The sequence below is a fragment of the Cervus canadensis genome, chromosome 23, assembly GCF_019320065.1.
Source record: "Cervus canadensis isolate Bull #8, Minnesota chromosome 23, ASM1932006v1, whole genome shotgun sequence".
NCBI classification, from domain to species: Eukaryota; Metazoa; Chordata; class Mammalia; order Artiodactyla; family Cervidae; genus Cervus; species Cervus canadensis.
Genome location: NC_057408.1, coordinates 44,596,031 through 44,616,078, shown reverse-complemented (window position 1 = coordinate 44,616,078; position 20,048 = coordinate 44,596,031). Strand labels below are relative to the sequence as shown.

Below are 20,048 nucleotides of genomic sequence, written 5' to 3'. Positions count from 1 at the left end.
AGTTAATCTATGAAACATGTCACCCCCCAAAGTGGAAACAGCAATCAGAAAAGATGACTACACCAATGTGAAGTTATTGAGAGAAGATCAAATAGGACCAAAGGATTTGGGGGAGAGGAACTGGAATATGAAAAAACGTTTTTATTCCAACCATGACTTTGAAGTGTTGGAAGAGAAAAAGGATATGTGCTTTATTGCAGTGCACAGTAGGAAGAAATAGTTCTTACATATACAAGTGTTGTTCATATACCCATGAATCTTAAATAATAATGTGGTACTTTGGGTGCTACGCATTTGTTTTCTGTTTCAATGATAGCAAGACCTGAGTTTTCACAAAGGTCATGTCTGATTCTTTCCGATCCCGTGAACTATAGCCTGCCAGGCTCCTCTATCCATGGGACTGTCCAGGCATGAATCCTCGCCATTCCCTCCTCCAGGGGATCCTCCCAACCCAGAGATGGAACCTGCGTCTCCTATGTCTCCTGCATTGGCAGGCAGGTTCTTTACCACTAGTGCCACCTGGGAAGCTGGACTTAACTTCTCAATGATGGCAGGACCTGAGTTTTTCATATCAACTAAAGGAAGAAGTTGCTTTTCAGGGAGATAGACCAATATATAAAATATTGGTAGATAGACCAATATAAAAATATTACAAAATCTAGTGAGTTTGGTGGGGCACTATAGCTGAAAAAAGGGACATGATTCAAAACTAGGATAATGTAGACATGAGTGACTGAGAAAGAGAGCCAGAGAATTTTAAAAAGCTTCATAGCAATATATTTACTTCCAAATGACCTCAAAAGACAAATGAAACCCAGCATGTAACTATTATGTAGATATAATATTGACATTGTAGATAAATAAATAAAATCGTAGAAAAACAATTCATGATACCTTTGTAAGTGAAAAGGGCAGGTTATAAAACTGCTGGAACATACAGTTTGCTAAATATTGCAGTTCCATCCCTCTTGTCAAACGGTAGGACTGCTTTCTGCCTTCCTTATGATTGGTGGGGGTTTTGCCACTAGTGCGAAAAAACCCAATAACAGACAAGCAAGAACAATCCTAGAGCACTGAGGAGGGAACAGGTGGAGGAGTGCCTGTCAGTCCAGTGGTTTGGGCACTGCGCGCTCACTGCCAAGGGCCTGGGTTCAATCTCTGGCTGGGGAAGTAAGATCCCACAAACCCCGTGGAACAGCTCAACAAAAGGCAATGGGCAACAGCATGTTAGGAAGTCATTTTGATCTTTCCACTTCTTCTGCGTAAGCAGGATTCCAATTATAATACTGGCTACAATATAAAACAGAATGGATCAAATTGGTATTGAAATATTACTTTTACAATAGCAATCTCCATACTTAATTATGTCCAACACTGAAGACTACTTCTAGTATGACAAAATCCTGCAACAAAAACTCAGACAAATAGTTTAGCATCGCTTTATAGTCTATAAACTGTCTTGATATATTTTCAAATGAGTAATTTTATGATGAGACCATAAAACATAGATTGTCTTATTATTACTATTGTTACTAGCTGTTACCTGGATAAAACCTTTTCTCTGTTATCACCTATATATTACATTATTTCTAAATTCCCTTCTCTGCTCATCCCAGTAATAATAAAGCCCTTGTAAGAGTATAACAGAGTATCCTGCTTCCTTACACTGGATATGTTGGGTAGTTATTTTTATAAATAATTAGCTAGACAGTCAATAACTATTTGGAAGATTGACTTTTCCCCTTCACTATACATTATCTAGACATCTGGTATGCTGCCATTCTATAATGTCTCTTATAGAAAGGATAATATTGCTTTCCATAAAACAGCAAAATTCTAGGGCTAACATAATCCTCTATAAAACACTAGAAATATGTGTATATTCTAAAATGAATATAATTTTTTTCTTATGGATCGCAAAGTTTGTGAGCCAAGCACTCAAGGCTGGCTTCAAGCAATCTCATGCAAATATTTATTAAATTTTACTATGTGCACCCTCACTTTGCTCTTGTTTCACATTCCAGCCCATCTGTGCTTTGCCTGCAACCATTTACCAGAGAAACAACATGAAGTAAAACAGCAAAGGTGCTCATCTACAAATCTTGGTTTAAAAATGAGAAATAAATTAAACTTGCAAAAACATCTACTGACAAAAATCATAGAGTAAGCTCTTAAGGCATCTCCAAAGAACACACCACAAAACAGTGCTCACATGAAAATATCAAAGTGACTGCCATAAGGTAGTTATTGAAATATGTATAGTTAAATTGAGAAGCCTGAAATGATGCCAACAAAGCAAAGTAGGAATAATATATAACTCCGAAGATTAGCATCCCATAAAAAAGGCAAGAAATATAACAAAACATGTTAAAAAAAAAAGAGTTGTGAGACTGAAGGGTATTACAAAATTATGACTAATTAGTGATGCTTTTGGGCTTCCTAGGTGGCACTAATGGTAAAGAACCCACCTGCCAATGTAGGAGACACGGGGGACACAGGTTCGATCTCTGGGTCAGAAAGATCTCCTGGAAGAGGACATGGCAATTCACTCCAGTATTCTTGCCTTGAGAATCCCATGGACAAAAGAGCCTGGACGGCTACAGTCCATGGTTTGCAAAGTATGGGACATGGCTGAAGTGACTTAGCATGCACGCATGCAGTGATGATTTTAATGCTATTATTGTACTCAATTTAAATTAATTTAGTTAGCTAAGCAATGAAGAGGATGTCTAGTTAAATCTAGTAAAGGGACAGATTAAATGCATGTATTCCTTCCTCAAACTCCTGTAAAATGAAACTGAAGAAGATAGAGGGGGGCGGGGGAAACTTGCAAAGACATAAGGAAAGAAATGATTACTAGAAAAGAGAACAATAAAATTGTAGAAGATAAAATGCAGGCAGAAGACTGATAACCAACTTAAAAGGCCATGAATGCTGAAATCAAATTGTTCCCATAGAGACCAACAAGAAGCAAGATGCTGTGTGCTGCAAGTCCAGGAAAAGTGAACTAGGTTCCCCAGAAGAGGAAAGGCAATGGTTAACCAGACGAGAAGCAGGGCAAAGAACAGGAAAATACGAAACAAACAAACACAATTGAAAAGAACTATAATTTACATTTTTAGAGAGATAAAAATTGGTTCCATCAAATGGCACAGGACCCTATATTTAATAAAGAAAGTAAAGGAAATCAGAGAGCAAACAAAAAAGCTCTTGCAAGTGAAAAACATAACCAAACTGAAAACTCAACATACAGGTTAGAAGATACATTAAGATGACTTCTCGGAAGGACAAAAAGATGGAAAACTGAACATGAAAAAAAAGTCAGGAAATAGAATTAATCTAAGAGATTCAAAATCTTAATAAAAGAGCTCCAGGCAGCAAGAACTGAGAAAAGGATCAATGGTGATAAAATTCAAGAAAACTTCAGGGACATGAGTTTCTAGATATAAAGGGATTACTGAGTATTTAACACAATGAATATGAAATAAACACACCAAGGAATGCTGTATAGACAATTGAGAACATTAAGAATCAAGAAAAGATTCCATGGGTTACCAGAGAGAAACAAATGAATGGATCACAACCAGATCACATCTAGAGGGTCAAGAATTAGGATAACATCAGACTTGTCAATAGCAACTGTAAGAATAAGGCAAAGGAGCAAGAATGCCCTCAAAATTCTCAAGGAAAATTATTTTCACTTGAAATTTTATTAAATGCTACCAAATTATATCAAAGTCTCAGTCAAAGGTGTGGTTAAAAGAAAACATTTTCAGGTAAGTTTTCAAAAAATTTACCTCCCAACAGGCTACAAGGGAGAAGGCAATGGCAACCCACTCCAGTACTCTCTCCTGGAAAATCCCATGGACGGAGGAGCCTGGTAGGCTGCAGTCCATGGGGTCTCTAAGAGCTGGACACGACTGAGTGACTTCACTTTCACTTTTCCCATCATGCATTGGAGAAGGAAATGGCAACCCACTCCAATGCTCTTGCCTGGAGAATCCCAGGGACAGGGGAGCCTGGTGGGCTGCCGTCTATGGGGTCGCACAGAGTCGAACATGACTGAAGCGACTTAGCAGCAGCAGCAGCAGCAACAGGCTACAAGAGGACCTGGCAAAGCAAGGGAATAAAACAAGAGGAAGAAATAAGATACAGGCAACAGGAGACCCAGAGAAGGAGAGGGATGATGTAAGAGAAATTTCTGGTCAGTAATGAAAAGATGAAAACTGTGTGTGGGTTTTTTTTATGATGGTGAGCAGTTCAAACTGGAGCAGGACAGAGGCATGGATTGTAAACTAGCTAATCTGTCTGACCATCTCGACAGAGTATTTAGACAATGATGAAGAGTTTGCTTGAATCAGAGATAAACATTTAGGACATTAAGCAAATCAAAGAGTAAGATACTGTTAGGACTTCCCTGGTGGTTCAGTGACTAGGACTTAGTGCTCTCAATCCCTGGTCAGGGATCTATTAATAAATCCCACATGCTGCATCTGGGAGTTCTCATGCCTCAAGTAAGACCTGGCATAGCCAAACAAATTAAAACAACAAAAAGATACCATTAATTTCAGGAACGTAAAAAAATACAGGAAAGGAAAAATAAATAAAACTGCATAGTTAACACTGCAGGTAATGACATGGTCCTGACAACAAAAACAGAGTATGTATCTAAACAAAATGCGATCTCTGTTGGGAGGACAGAAGGGTTTGAAGGACAAGTATGATTATATGTGGCAAGAGGAGAAAGGAGAAAGGACTAAATTCTCTTCCATCATGGTAGAAAGTCAATAGGTAAAGCCGAAAACTAAAACTTCAAGTTCTAGAATGTGGATATTGTTTTAGAGACATTTTAGAGCAGTAAACACCCCCTGAACATGAAAGTTCACCCAAATCATAACAGGTAGAGCCAGAATACAAAAACAAACTCAGGTTTTTCTGTCCTCAAATTACATGATTTCCACTAAACTTAAGTGAGAAAGTGAAAGTGTTAGCTCCTTAGTCATCTCCTACTCTTTGCTACTCCATGGACTGCAGCCTACCAAGCTTCTCTGTCCATGGGATTTCCCAGACAAGAATACTGGAGCAGGTTGCCATTTCCTTCTCCAGGAGCTCTTCCTGACCCAGGGATCAAACCCATGTCTCCTGCATAGCAGGCAGATTCGTTACCATTTGAGCCCAGGGAAACTTAAGTGTACCCTTCAAAGAAAACTTACTGAGTGATGCCAAAATTATAAAACATTAAAATTTCCTCAAAATAAGCTGATTTACTTTTTTATGAGTTACCAAAAGTCAGAGCTGACTAAATAAATTGAAAACCTAAGTAAGATGTAAGGGGCTACTTGTCTTGAGACAACATTCCATTTTTCAGCACTAGGAAATACTTTTACATTATTTATCCACATATTTTAGGAACTCACAAATGGGGACATCAACACAGAAATATTCTAACTGTTAACTGATCATTCAAGCAACCACGGAGAACTTCCTTTCCTAGGGTTACAAGTTATTCCTGCCATTGCAAAACACATCCTCTGAGTTCCAGACCTTGTCATGACATGATCTGTTGATGATTCTGAAAGGTCTCATATCCCTGGCTTCTATGGTGATCTCTGATTGTTCAACCTTTAATGACCTCGCCCACTTCCCTTTTTCTTTCTTTGGAGTTCTAGTCTCTTTTCTCTTCTCCATCCCCCATGAAATGATCAAGTTTCTGCAAAGATGAAAGCTTAATCCATGTTTCTAGTTCCAATAACTCACCTGTTTTCATCCCTTTTTCTAAATACTGACTGTACATTGTCCTATTTCTTACAGTTTCAAGAGGCCCAAATTTCTTATACAATTGACCCCTGAACAACACAGGTTTGAAATGCACAGGTCCATTTGCACACAGAGTTTTTTTTTTTAAATAAATGTAGTACATGTATTTTCATTCTATAGATCTTAATTAATAAAGTTCAGGGGACTATTTGTGTTTGATTAAAGATCACAACATGTGGAATCAGAAAAAGTAGGATTTGAGTCCTGATTCTGCCCATATGGTTTCAGCTTCCTGCCCTTGGGTGAGTCATTCATCAATTCCTTTATTTTTGAGGCTGAGATAGCAGTATACAGATTTTTGACATGCAAGGGTCGGCACTCCTAATCTTCATGTTGTTGTTCAAGGGTCAAGTGTAATAAGTAAAAAGGCCCTTTCTGATCTACCTCTTGACCACTGTTTTAATCACTCGTAACTTTGAAGCCCGTGGTGACTCAGACAGTAAAGGATCTGCCTGCAATACAGGAGGCTCAGGTTCTACCCTTGGGTCTGGAAGAGCTCCTGGAGAAGAGAATGGCAACCCACTCCAGTATTCCTGCCTGGGTAATCCCATGGACAGAGGAGCCTGGCAGGCCATAGTCCGTGGGGCTGCAAAGAGTCGGACACGCTGAGCAGCTGAATACTTTCACACCTCTACCCAAACTCTACTCTCAAGGTGCAGGCTAAACGATTTAAGTTTGTAAGAACTAACTGTATTCCCTTTTGTCCCTGGGCACATGAACATTCTCTTCTTTCTCTTTCAGACTCTCACCAACCTCAAGCTGGTCTCTGTTCTTTAAGACTCAACTTTAAAGTGAAACTCATGGTACTCTCACGCCAAATACACTGCCTTAGATACAGTGAATGGGGTATAAATATATGTTGCATAAATGAATACAAGGACTTCTGGATAAATAACTTATCTCCAGATAATTTCTTCAATTCAGTGGAAATAATGCTGCCTCAGTCTTTCTTAAATATTGCTTATTCAATGTTTTCCTTTGCTTAAAATATACACACTAGTATATATAAAATACATAACCAACAAGAACTTACTATTGGGCACAGGGAACTATGCTCAATACTGTGTAGTGACTTATCTTGGAAAATCTACTTACTAGGCTCTACTCAAGTTGGTAAACATAATTTTGCAACCTCACGTTCTGTTGCTCCCCAATGTAAAGCCTTCTGTCTACTGATTCCTGAGCACGCCACACTCATCTCTACATCCATCAATTTGTTTTCACTCTTTATTCCATTTTTCATAGGACTTTTTCCCATTTTGACTTTCTATTCTACAAAGCCATCTTTTCCCATAACAGCTTCTTTGAATCATTCTAGCCCATATTAATGGTAATAGCAACACTTTAGTCATTCATGAAATATATTTTGATGATTTGTTATTTGACAGGCACTGTGTAGATACTGGGACACAAAAGTAAGCCAAGAGAGAGCAAGAAAAACAAATGAAACATTGGATTTAGAAGTGTGACAAGTACTAAAAGCAAGAGGCAATGTATCGAATACAGGACCAACAGATCTCCTTTACACATGTTGGTCAGAGAAGGCATCTTTGACGGGGTGATGTTTAAGCAGATCTGAAGGACAAGAAGGACATCAGTTCAGTTCAGTCGCTCAGTCCTGTCCAACTTTTTGTGATCCCATGGACTGCAGCACACCAGGCCTCCCTGTCCATCACCAACTCCCGGAGTTTACTCAAACTCATGTCCATTGAGTCGGTGATGCCATCCAACCATCTCACCCTCTGTCATCCCCTTCTCCTCCCACCTTCAGTCTTTCTAAGCATCAGGGTCTTTTTAAATGAGTCAGTTCTTTGCATCAGGTGGCCAAAATATTAGAGTTTCAGCTTCAGCATCAGTCCTTCCAATGAATCTTCAGGACTGATTTCCTTTAAGATGGACTGGTTGGATCTCCTTTCAGTCCAAAACATGGTCCACTGAGAAGGGAATGGCAAACCACTTCAGTATTCTTGCCTTGAGAACCCCATGAACAGTATGAAAAGGCAAAAATAGAGGACACTAAAAGATGAACTCCCCAGGTTGGTAGGTGCCCAATATGCTACAGGAGATCAGTGGAGAAATAACTCCAGAAAGAACGAAGAGACAGGGCCAAAGCAAAAACAACACCCAGTGGTGGATGTGACTGGTGATGGAAGCAAGGTCTGATGCTGTAAAGAGCAATATTGCTTAGGAACCTGGAATGTTAGGTCCATGAAACAAGGCAAATTGGAAGTGGTCAAACAGAAGATAGCAAGAGTGAACATCAACATTTTAGGGATTGGCGAACTAAAATGGACTAGAATGGGTGAATTTAACTCAGATGACCATCATATCTACTACTCTGGGCAAGAATCCCTTAGAAGAAATGGAGTAGCCATCATAGTCAACAAAAGAGTCTGAAATGCAGTACTTGGATGCAATCTCAAAAACAAGAGAATGATCTTTGTTCGTTCCCAAGGCAGACCATTTAATATCACGGTAATCCAAGTCTATGCCCCGATCAGTAATGCTGAAGAAGCTGAAGCTGAATGGTTCTATGAAGACCTACAAGACTTTCTAGAACTAACACCCCCAAAAGATGTCCTTTTCATTATAGGGGACTGGAATGCAAAAGTAGGAAGTCAAGAAATATCTGGAGTAACAGGCAAATTTGGCCTTGGAGTACAGAATGTAGCAGGGCAAAGGCTAATAGAGTTTTGCCAAGAGAACACACTGGTCATAGCAAACACCCTCTTCCAACAACAAGGACACAGTCGTGTGCAAAGATGTGGTGGTAAATGGAGAGAATTCTCCATAGGGTGAATCACACGTGAAAATACTCTGAAAGAGAAAAGGACTTGGCATATCCTGGGAACTAAAAGAAGACAGCATGGCTTGAGCTTGATGAATAAAAGGAAAAGGAAAAGCAGCTTAAGATGAGCTTAGAAAGATAGGTAAGGTCCTACCCAGTTCATAAGGGCAATTCTAAAAAGCAACAGATAATGATAGACTATTTATAATCAGAGGAGAGAAAAGATTAGATCTATGTCTTAAGATCACTTTTGCCGCTATATGAGTAATGAACTGAGAAATTAATCAGCCAGGAAGGGGGCTGTTGTAGTCTACAAATATGGATAATGATGACTTGGATCAGGAAAACAGCAGTAGAGATGGAAAGAAATGGAAAAACTTCAAATTAACTTTTGAGGTGACACTTGTGATAGGGGTAATCTTCAAAGAAGATCAAGAGCTCAGATTCGATCATGTTGAATTTTAGGTATTTATGATAAAACCAAGTCAAGGTACTAGATAGGAAATTAAATATGCAGGTCATGATTTCTGGGCAGATCAATTTCTAAGATGGGTCTGGTTCTGCAAAATCCCCTCCTCTTGAGTGCGAATAAGACCGGCAATTTGATTTTAATTAATAGCATATGAAAAAGGTAACAAACATTGCAGAATTAATGTCCTTAATCAATTGTGTTTGAGTTAATTAAACAAGAGATTACTTCAGCCAAGAGAAAGAAGGAAATCCTGCCATTTGCTATAATGTAGATGAACTTGGAGGATATCATGCTAAGTGAAATAAGCCAGACAGAGAAAGTCAAATACTGGATGATCTCACTTACATGTGGAATCTAGAGAGAGAGAGAGGATGAGAATGAGAATAGAATGGTATCTACCAATGGCTAGGGAGCTGGAGAAATGAAGAGCTGCTGATCACACTTGTAAGACGAATAGAGCATGGTGACTATAATTAATAATATTGTATTGTTTACTTGAAATTTACAAACATAGTATGTCTTAGTAGTCTCACCACACACACACACAAATTAACTATGTGAGATCATGTATATGCAAATTAATGTGATTATGGTAACCATCTCACAACAGGTATCTCAAATCATCTGTTGTACACAAAGAAAAAGCTAACAAAAATAAAAGCATCCTAGGTGGGCCTGACTTGATCAGGTGATCTCCTTAAAAGAGGGTTCAGAACTTCTGTAAAGTTAGAGATAGATACTCCCCTACTCACCCTGAAGCAGCAAAAAGCTAGCTGTGAATTTCCTTTGGAGAGGGATGGTCTCTAGGAGCTGAGGCTCTCAGACCAATTGCTGTAATGAACAGAATTTTGTCCATAAACTCAATGGGCCTGAAAGAAAACCTCAGGCTTCAGATGAAAAACGTGGCAGACTGCAGCCTTGTGGAATCTTAAGCAGAGGATTTAGTTAGGCTGTTCCTAACTTCACAACAAGGAAAGTTATCAGAGATAGACAGCAATCTTAGATAATAATAAAGGGGTCAGTTATCTAAGAAGACATAATTCTTAATGCGTATGTCTGATGGAATTACAAGGAAAAAGAGATGAATCCATTTTATAGTTGGAGACCTCAATACTCCTCTATTAGAAATGGACAGATCCAGCAGGCAGGAAATTAGTAGACACAGTTGAACTCTAGGCTTCCCTTGTGTCTCAGCTGGTAAAGAATCTGCCTGCAATGCCAGAGACCTGGGTTCAATGCCTGGGTTGGGAAGATCCCCTTGAGAAGGGAAAGGCTACCCACTCCAGTATTCTGGCTGGGAGAATTCCATGGACCATATAGTCCATGGGATCCCGAAGAGTCGGACACGACTGAGCGACTTTCACTCACTCACTCACTCACTCAGTTGAACTCTATAATACCATCAGCCAACTGGATATAATGGACTTCTACACTATTTTATCTAACAGTGACAAAAATACAGTCTTCTCAAACTCACACAGAACATTCACCAAGATAGACTACATTCCAGGCTATAAAACAGGCATTAAAAAGTTTAAAAGCCTAGAAATCATAAAATAAAATATCTGCTCTCAGACCAGAATAGAATTAAATTAGAAATCAATAACAGAAAGATACATGGAAAAATCCTGAAATAATTGGAGATTAAATATCACACCTCTAAATAAAATAAATCTTGAGTAATTTAAAAACATTTTGAATTAAAAGTGAAAACATAACACCAAAATTTATGAGGGGAATTTATAGCATTTAATGCATATTTTATCTAAAATCAATTGTTTAAACTCCTGCCTTAGGAAACTAGAAAAATAACATAATTTCCAAAGTAAGCAGAACAGAAATAATAAAAAGTAAGAATGGAAATCACTGCAATGGAAAACAAGAAATCAGCAGAGTATCAGCAAAATAACAGCTGTTTCTTTGAAAAGGCCAATAAAATCAGTAATCTCTAGCCAGACTAAGACAAAAAGGAAGAGGATACACATTGCTATTATTAGAAATGAAAGAAAGGACATCAGTACCTATCCCATGGAAATTCCAAGGATAATAAAGGAATTTTGGGAACAACTATATGTCTACAAATTTGATAATTTAGATGAAATAGGCCAATTCCTTGAGAAATACAATCTGCCAAAATTCACACAAGACATGACAATGTGAATAGGTTAGGTATACATCCACCAAAGAAACTGTATCAATAATTAGTAACCTTACAAAACAGAAAGTATCAGGTTCAGATGGGTTCACTGGTGAATTCTACCAAACATTAAAGGAAGAAATCATACCAATTCTCTACATTTTCTTTCAAAAGATAGAAGCAGAGGGAACAATCTCTAACTCAGCCATTGAAGCTAGTACTACACTAATACCAAACAAAGCCAGTATAAAAAAAAAATTACAGACCAATATCTCTCATGAACGTAGATGTAAAAATATTCAATAGAATATTAGCAAATCAAATTCAACGATGTATAAAAAGAATTATCAATATACTTCATGACAAGTGGATTTATCCCATGCATGCAAGGCTGATTCAACATTCAAAACTCAAGTAATGTAACCCATCACATAAGCAGATGAAAAAAGAAATATCACACGAGCATATCTACAGAAGCAGAAAAAGCACCTGACAAGCTCCAACACTCATTCATGATAAAAACTATCAGTGAACCAGGAATAAAGAACTTCCCCAACTTGATAAAGAAAGATACAGAAGACCTATGGCTAACATGAATGAGAAACCTGGCGCTTTCTCAGTAAGATCAGGAACAAGGCAAGGATGTCTCTTCTCACCACTGCATTTCAACATCATACTGAAAGTTCTGATTAATGCAGAAAAATGAGAAAAGGACATAAATGGTAAACAAATTAGGAAGGAAGAAATAAAATCATTATTGCTTACAGATGACATGATTGTGTATGCAGAAAATCTGAAAGAACTGCCAAAAAACTCGTGGAACTAATAAGTGATTATAGCAAGGTCACTGGATACAAGATTATTTGTAAAAGTCAACTGCTTGACTATATATCAGCAATGAAAAAGAATTTGAAATTAAAAATCAGAATACAGTTTATATTCGTTCATGCAATCACATCTGACTCCTTGTGACCCCATGGACTATAGCCTGCCAGGCTCCTCTGTCCATTGGATTGTCCTGGCAAGAATCTGGAGTGGGGTGCTGTTTCTCCTCCAGGGGATCTTCCTGATCCAGGGATAAAACTCACATCTCTTATGGCTTCTGCATTGGCAGATGGATTCTTTACCACTAGCACCACCTGGGAAGCCCACAATTTATATTTTCTATTGTTGTTCAGTTGCTAAGTCTTGTCTGACTCTTTGTGGCCCCATGGACTATAGCATGCTAGGTTTCCCTGTCCTTCACTAGTGATCTCCTGGAATTTGCTCAAATTTATGTCCACTGAGTTAGTGAGCACTCCTCAGTTAAACACTTCAGACACAAATCTAACAAAAGATATCCAAAATACATATGAAGAAAACTGCAAAATTCTGATGAAAGAAAACAAAGAACTATATATATGGAGAGATATTCCATGTTCATAGATAGGAAGACTCAACATTCCTAAGATGTCAGTTCTTCCCAACATGTCTATAGATTAATGCAATCCCAATGAAAATCCCAGCAAGTTATTTTATTGTGGATATCAACAAACTGATTCTAAAGTTTATATGAAGAGGCAAAAGATCCACAATAATAAACATAATACTGAAGTAGAAAAAGAAAGCTGGACAACTGCGACATTACCCAACTTCAAGACTTAATATAAAGATATAATAATCGAGACAGTGTGGTATTGGTGAAAAAATTGAAAAATTTGTCAAAAGAATAAAATAGAAAGATATTTTATTATCTGGAATAATATTTCCAGATATCTATTTCTGGAATCCAAGAAATATAGTTAACTGGAACAAGTATGGTACGAGATGGTATTTTAGACAAGACACACAATGGAACTGCAGTCTGCCCACTCCACCAGCTCTTGCCATTCCACATCACTGGCCCTCTTGAAACATGAAAAGCAAACTAGAAAATGACTTGTGGACTACAGACATCAGAAGTGGGCAAGGGCAAACAAAGTGAGGAATGAGAATCAGGCAAACAAAAATTCAGGAAGTATAGTATACATGAGTCCCCTAGAATAAACTCCTTGATAATGAAATCTAGCAATCCACAAGATAGATCAAAATAACTCAGGAAAGGAAACAGCCATGAAAGGACTGATTCTGAGCACTGATTTATTCAATTTAAATATGAAAATATGAAATAACTGCATAAGAATAAAAATGTAACAAAAAGTCTTAAATGAGGGAAGGGAACTGGAAGGATCCTTCATTGTATTTTTATTTTGTGAACATACAGTAAAACTGATGGAGGGGTATACAGTTCGATGAAGTGTTACAAATGTACAAGGTTCATAAAAAGAATGCATCTCTTCTATATTTTATTTTACTGCTAAAGTACTTTTTCTAAGCAGCTGAGTAGATACCACAAAGCAAGCAATCAGGGATTCCAATACAAAACGCCAAGAAGACTTCTCAGGTAATGATTAGGTATTTATTTATTTCTGATAACTGTGATTTTGAGTGTAGTTTAGCACACCACTGGTGACAGGTTATAGAGCTCTACTTTGCTATTTTCTCTGTGATTGCAATGTTTGGAATACATACAAATAGAACACCACCATTCTTCATTGTCTGTTACACTGATCCTTTCCGAGACTTTAGGTAAAATGACCTATTAAGCATCATGATGAAAAATAGTTACATACTTGGGCAAGAGTTCTGCATTCTGTGTGCAGGGAATTCAATATGCTTATAATATCTAGAATTACTCCCCCAAGCCAGGATCTCTCACGTGGATTTATTATCAAAAGGTTCTATTTGTGCAAATTCTTATTATCATATGTGTATATTCAATAAACTCAGAGTACAAATAGCTTCCAGCTAATAATTACCTAACAAATTGTTCACATAGCTGTTTGCTTTTAAAGCCAAATTCTATATGGAAGTTTGCTTCTCTTATTGCTGTAAATTCAAACAACTTTTAACTTACATTGTTCATGGTCTTAGAACTTTTTTAAAAATATGAAATAACATATATTAATAGTTTAATGAGATCACAAAATTCAGTTACACTCAGCCCTCAAGTCTTAAAAATGTGTCCCCCTCTGCGAATATTCTCGCTGTTCTGATTTTGTAATAATCAGGGCAGGCTAAACATTCACTATATTAAGACCATGCATGTGTCCCCAGACCTAGTTCTTTGCCTAGGTCTGGTTTTATAAATGCTGGTGATAAACCAAGTCTGATTTACACGACGTATCTTGTGTGGGAATTGTCTGTGACTCTAGGTATCTGATCAACTTTGAGAAATGGTAGCACAGCTAGTGTGATAATTTTTGAAGATAACCATTGCTAGTTTGATGATTACAGTTGCCATTAAATGAGTTGTTAAAAAAAAAAAATGTGTCCCCCTTACAGCAACATGTTATTCACTGTCTTAACTACTAAAATGTATATGAGCAGCTTGGAGTGGGGAGTGGCGGGCAGTGGTGGGGAGTGAGTGGGGTGGTCAATGGTATAATAACTAAAGCTATTATTACCTTTATTTGAAAATAATCCAAACTTTTAAGAATCAACTCTCTACCCCAAATAATTTACTATTTTTCCCTTATTAAAAACAATTCCAAGTTTTACTTAATTCTGTCTTAATAGAAGCTGAAGTTTAGTTTCTTATCATAGTGAAATTTAGTCTCTAGCCAGTATAAACTGGAAGTATCAAGAAACTGATTCTTTAAGATTTTTTAAAAACTCAAATCTCTTCTGCTTCTTAGAATTTGTAATAATTTATGACTAGCATATCAAATGGTATTTCGGTGGCTCAGAGGTAAAGAATTCACCTGCCAATGCAGGTTCAATCCCTGGGTCCATCCCCTGGAGAAGGGAATGGCAATCCACTCCAGCATTCTTGCCTGGGAAATTCCATGGACAGAGGAGCCTGGCAGGCAACAGTCCATGGGGTCCCAAAGAGTTGGACACAACTGAAAACTGAGATCACACAGACACAAATGAAATATAAGGGAAAAGAACTCTATTAATAGTTTTGCCTTTGGTTTATCTTAAGATACAAGAAGATCTAGAAGTTCTTTTTCCATCATATATCAAGACGCACTACTCCACTTATTCTGAATAAGTGCAAGGTACATATTGAAGCAGTCCTAAATGTTATCAGAAAAGTATTCTTACAGGAAGCTGACCTGAAATACTACATTATATACTTAAATGATAGGAGGAATATCTTGAATGTTTACCTTCAAGTTGAAACCTTCCTGAAAAGATATTTTGTATTAAAATTCTGTAACTTTTAAATAATTCAACCTCTTACTTTGTGCTTCATACAGAACTGACTCTCACTTTTGACTAAACAGAGAGCTCTGTTTTCTGATACTTGTGAATCTACGATATTGGGCTCTGATATTCCCAGCTGACTCAGTGGTAAATAATTTGCCTGCCAATGCAGGAGATGCAGAAGACATGGGTTCTATCCCTGGATGGGAAGATCCCCTGGAGGAGAAAATGGCAATCCACTGCAGTATTCCTGCTGGGAAAACCTCACGGACAAAGGAGCCTGGCTGGGTGTACAGTCCACAGGGTCGCAAAGAGTCAGACACGACTGGGCACGCGTGCAAAATATTGGGCTTTAAATACCTGTTTGTAACACACAAGCACTAATAGTGCTAGTCTGCCTTTGATGAGGTACAGTTGAGAATCACACTGGATCCTAAATCCTACTGGGGCCTTGGCCAAATCTATTCTACACTGCACACTGCATTCTGCTATGTTGTGGATCTTTCACTGAAAGTCACCAGTAATCTTACACTCCATTTTATAGGCAAGCATGAAATGTTAAGCAAAAACATGGAAGAAGAAAAAAACATATTACCACGTTGCCCAATTACTCCTTAAAAATTTCACATGTTGAAAACTTCTCATATCTAACTGAAAAATGGGAAAAATTACTACTTTATCTAATAGTTCCTGATCATATCCTATTCCGTATTGTATCCTATATTGCCACAACATATTTTTTAAGGATAGCTTTTTCTTAAGTGTATAAATATAAGTTATGGATAATTATGGGATGGTGAATGAAGTATTTAGGCACCTTGAAGAGGACACTTGACTAACTGATCAATGAAACTGCTTTCACCCATGCTAACTCACTTCAACACAATGTGACAATTTCATCTGTTGTATAGCTGGTTTAAAATCACAGAATAGCTTACCCAATTTTTATTTTGAAAACCAACTATGGAAAATTAGCAGTAATATCATACAATCTTTAATGTGATTAAATAATTGTTAATATTTTGACACATCTTCTTTTATCTCTTTCCCATATTTAAAAAAAAAAGGTTTTACAAAATCACATGAAAGAAAATGGCAGAGACCATGAAGTTTCATCGCTGAGTACTTTAAAATATATCTTCTTTCCCAAAACACATTCTCCTACATGATCCCAATAGGATTACAGGATTTAACATGAGTGTAATACTACGTATGATCTACAACCCAAATCTAGATTCCATCCAATTGGCCTAATATATCCTCTACAGTTATTTTATTCTCATTCAGAATCTAATCATGAAGGATATCTTGCATTTAGTTGCCATTTCTTCAGAAATATGTGTACATGCTCAGGCTTGTCCAACTTTTTGCAGCCCCATGGACTGCAGCTGCCTGCCTCCTCTGTTCGTGGGATTTCCTAGGCAATACTGGAATGGGTTACCATTCCCTCCTCCAGGGGATCTTCCTGGCCTAGTGATCAAAACCATGTCTCTTGCATCTCCTGCATTGGCAGACAGGTTCTTTACCACTGAGCCACCTGGGAAGCCTGACCTTTCTTCTAGTCTCTTTTAATACTGAACAGTTTTCCCAGATTATTTTTAGTGACGCTGACCTTTTCGAAGTGTCCAGGTCAGCTGTATTGAAGAATATCTACCAATTCGGATTTGTCTGATTGTTTCCATAAGGTTAGTTTTAGGAGAGTCACTTCTGGCAAAATAAATTCAGAGGGGACTGTCCTGCTTTATGTGTATATTGTATCAAGAGATAAATGACATCCGTTTGTCCACTCTTGGTGACATCAAGTGTGGTCCCTTGGATAAGCAGGTATCCGCTTGTTATCATCCTACAAAAGGATCTTTCCCTCCTTGTATTTAATAAGCAATCTGAGGGCTGACATGTAGAGTTAGTGTGACCATCCTGTCCCCACCAACCATTCACCCAGGGGTGGATTATCCTTTGATTATTCTTCTAACAGTAGTTGCAAAAAGTGACTTTATAGTTCTAGCGTTTATTGTAATCATTTGTTTGTACTCTTCAATAAAACAGCTTTTCCTTCTATTTACCGAATCTGCACACACTACGGGCTCATGGATTCTTATTCAATGTGCTCTAATCCATAACATACATTAATACTTTTTATCTTCAAATGATATGCAAGTTGGGCCAGTGGGTACCCCTAAAATCTTGCTCTTATGTCCTTCTGATGTGTGTCTACCAGCTTTTGAGCAATTCCTTGTTTTTGGGGGACAAAATATCCCAGGCTTAACAGATACTCCTCTAAAGTAGTTCAATCAAGAAGGTTTTACATAAAAATAAGACTAATTCAATTTTAATGCAGTGATTTGAAGTGAGGCACAATTAGAATAGTACCCAGAACACAGTAGGTGCCAGGCAGTATGATAGGTGTCTTCCTTAACGAGTTATGCCACAGTTCAAAGCCTTTTTGCAATTCTTAAAAATTCAGACTTTTACAACATAGATTTTTATGTTGCTATTTCAAATTCATCTATTTATTATCTTAATCTTTGTTCTCCTTCATTTTCTTTATTTCCACATGGAAATCATATAGATAGGAAAACTCCAAAGGATTTTCTTTTTCTTTTCTCCAATGTGGTACAATCTTATGTACAAAATATGTGCCAAAATATGCACAAACAGCATAGCATAAATCCCCCGTATAGTAAAGCCTTTTACAATTCCTGAATTTATCAAGGGAAATAATGTAAAGAAATGCCTGGCCTTTTTTTTTTTTTTCCGGTAAAAAATTCAATAGACCAACCTCATTTTATAAGCAAATGTAGCACTAGTGAAGTTACCTCTGAATGAATCACTGAGAGGAAAGAGAAACTGAAGAGAAGTGTGATATTTGAAGAGGTCACAAAGAAAGTAAAATATGGGGTCTTGTAGCCTTCAAGTTATTTATTTACATATTTATCTTAGAATGTGTGGGTGGGTGTGAGGTGTGTGCTTGTGTGTAATATATGTGTATGCATGTGCACAATGGGGGTTAAAGACAGGATGCCCAGCTAACATTTACTCAACAAAGACTTATTGTACTTCCACTGAGTGAGCACTGCCATATTTTCCAGGTATATAAGGACCCAGATTTCTAGACGGGTCCCTCCCTTAGGGATGAATTAAACAGTTTCACAAATAAATGTGAATTTGCAACTAGCTGAGATGAGGGATGTGCGTGTGAACTCAGTTGCTCAGTTGGATTCAACTCTGTGACTCCATGGATGGTAGCCCTCCAGGCTCCTCTGTTTCTGGAATTTTCCAGGCAAGAATATGGAGTGGGTTGCCATTTCCTTCTCCAGGGGATCGTCTCGACCCAGGGATCGAACCCACATCTCCTGCATTGACAGGTGGATTCTTTACAACTGAGCCACCTGGATACATAAATATATATATCCATATTTATAAATCTATATTTATAGTATATATATAGATAAATCCATATTTTACATATGGATATATAAATATGGATACATGCATGCAAACAAATACATACGTGTGTATATTATAAGGGGATTTTGCTCAGTCTAGGACATTAACAAGGATCACCTGAGGAAGTGCCATTTGGGTTGATATCTGAGTCAACCAAGAGTGAACTAGGCAATGTTTGGGTCCCTGGGTTTACAGATGTGAGAATGGGAGAGAGCAGAGAGACTCAGAGCAACTGGAAGAAAGACAAGTAGCTGAAGTGGAAAGAAGGAGTGGAGATACTGACATGAAACTGGAGGAGCACAATTTTGGTCTTTATCTTAAAGCAACAGCAATCCACTTAGGTAGCATGTGTAACTGAAGGGGTGACAGTTATCATATTTGCATCTTGCAAATCTCCTCTCATGTTACTGGAGGATGGATCTGGAGCGGGAGCAACATGGATGCCAGGGGACCAGTTATAAAATCCCTGTAGCTTTCCACACAATGGATGGGGAAAGCTGAGACTTGGGTGAGGAACCAAGGAAGGTATGCAACATCCTTTGGAGGTAACAATCAATGACTGGGTGAGGGCTTTGATATGGAGTGGATGGAGAGGGAACATCAAAGATAAATTCCAGATTGGGAGCTGGGGAATCCTGGAGATTGAGGTGAGATGGGCAGAGAACATTGATTCTGACATGTTTCATTTGATGCTTAAGATGGACAGGAAGAAATACAAAGTACAGAGCTGGATCTATAAGGGGAGAATTTAGAGGGACTTTCAGAGCCATAATCAGGTTTTGTAGAGTGCTCTGAATAAAATAAATGCCAGTAATTTCAAGGAATCGTATTGGGCAGCATGTGATATTTACATGTCGGGAAAACTAAAGGTGAATCAAAGTTCTAAGGTACTAGATGAACAACCTCTGCTACTCGAGAATTCATTCATTTGTAAAGCCATTTCTATTCTAAATGCTGTCATAATTTCCTGATCTGCAAAATCTGAAAATATTATTTGCTGGACTTTTTAGCAAGTGACATATATATATATATATACATATATGCACATATATATACACACATACAGAAATATACATATATACATTTAGCAAGTGAAAGAATAGCTAGCTATAATGAAGTCACAAAAGTGATAATGTAAGTGCAGAATTAATATTTAA

General features: G+C 37.7%; 1 protein-coding gene and 1 non-coding gene across 2 annotated transcripts in view; one reads left to right on the top strand and one right to left on the bottom strand.

Moving 5' to 3' along the window:
* Nucleotides 1-20,048, bottom strand: part of CHST9 (carbohydrate sulfotransferase 9) — a 282,625-nt gene that overhangs the window by 244,829 nt on the left and 17,748 nt on the right. The gene's annotated exons all lie outside the window — the stretch shown is intronic.
* LOC122425902 lies at nucleotides 14,265-14,396 on the top strand. The gene has a single exon (XR_006265054.1). It is a non-coding gene; the product is annotated as a small nucleolar RNA SNORA72 (small nucleolar RNA).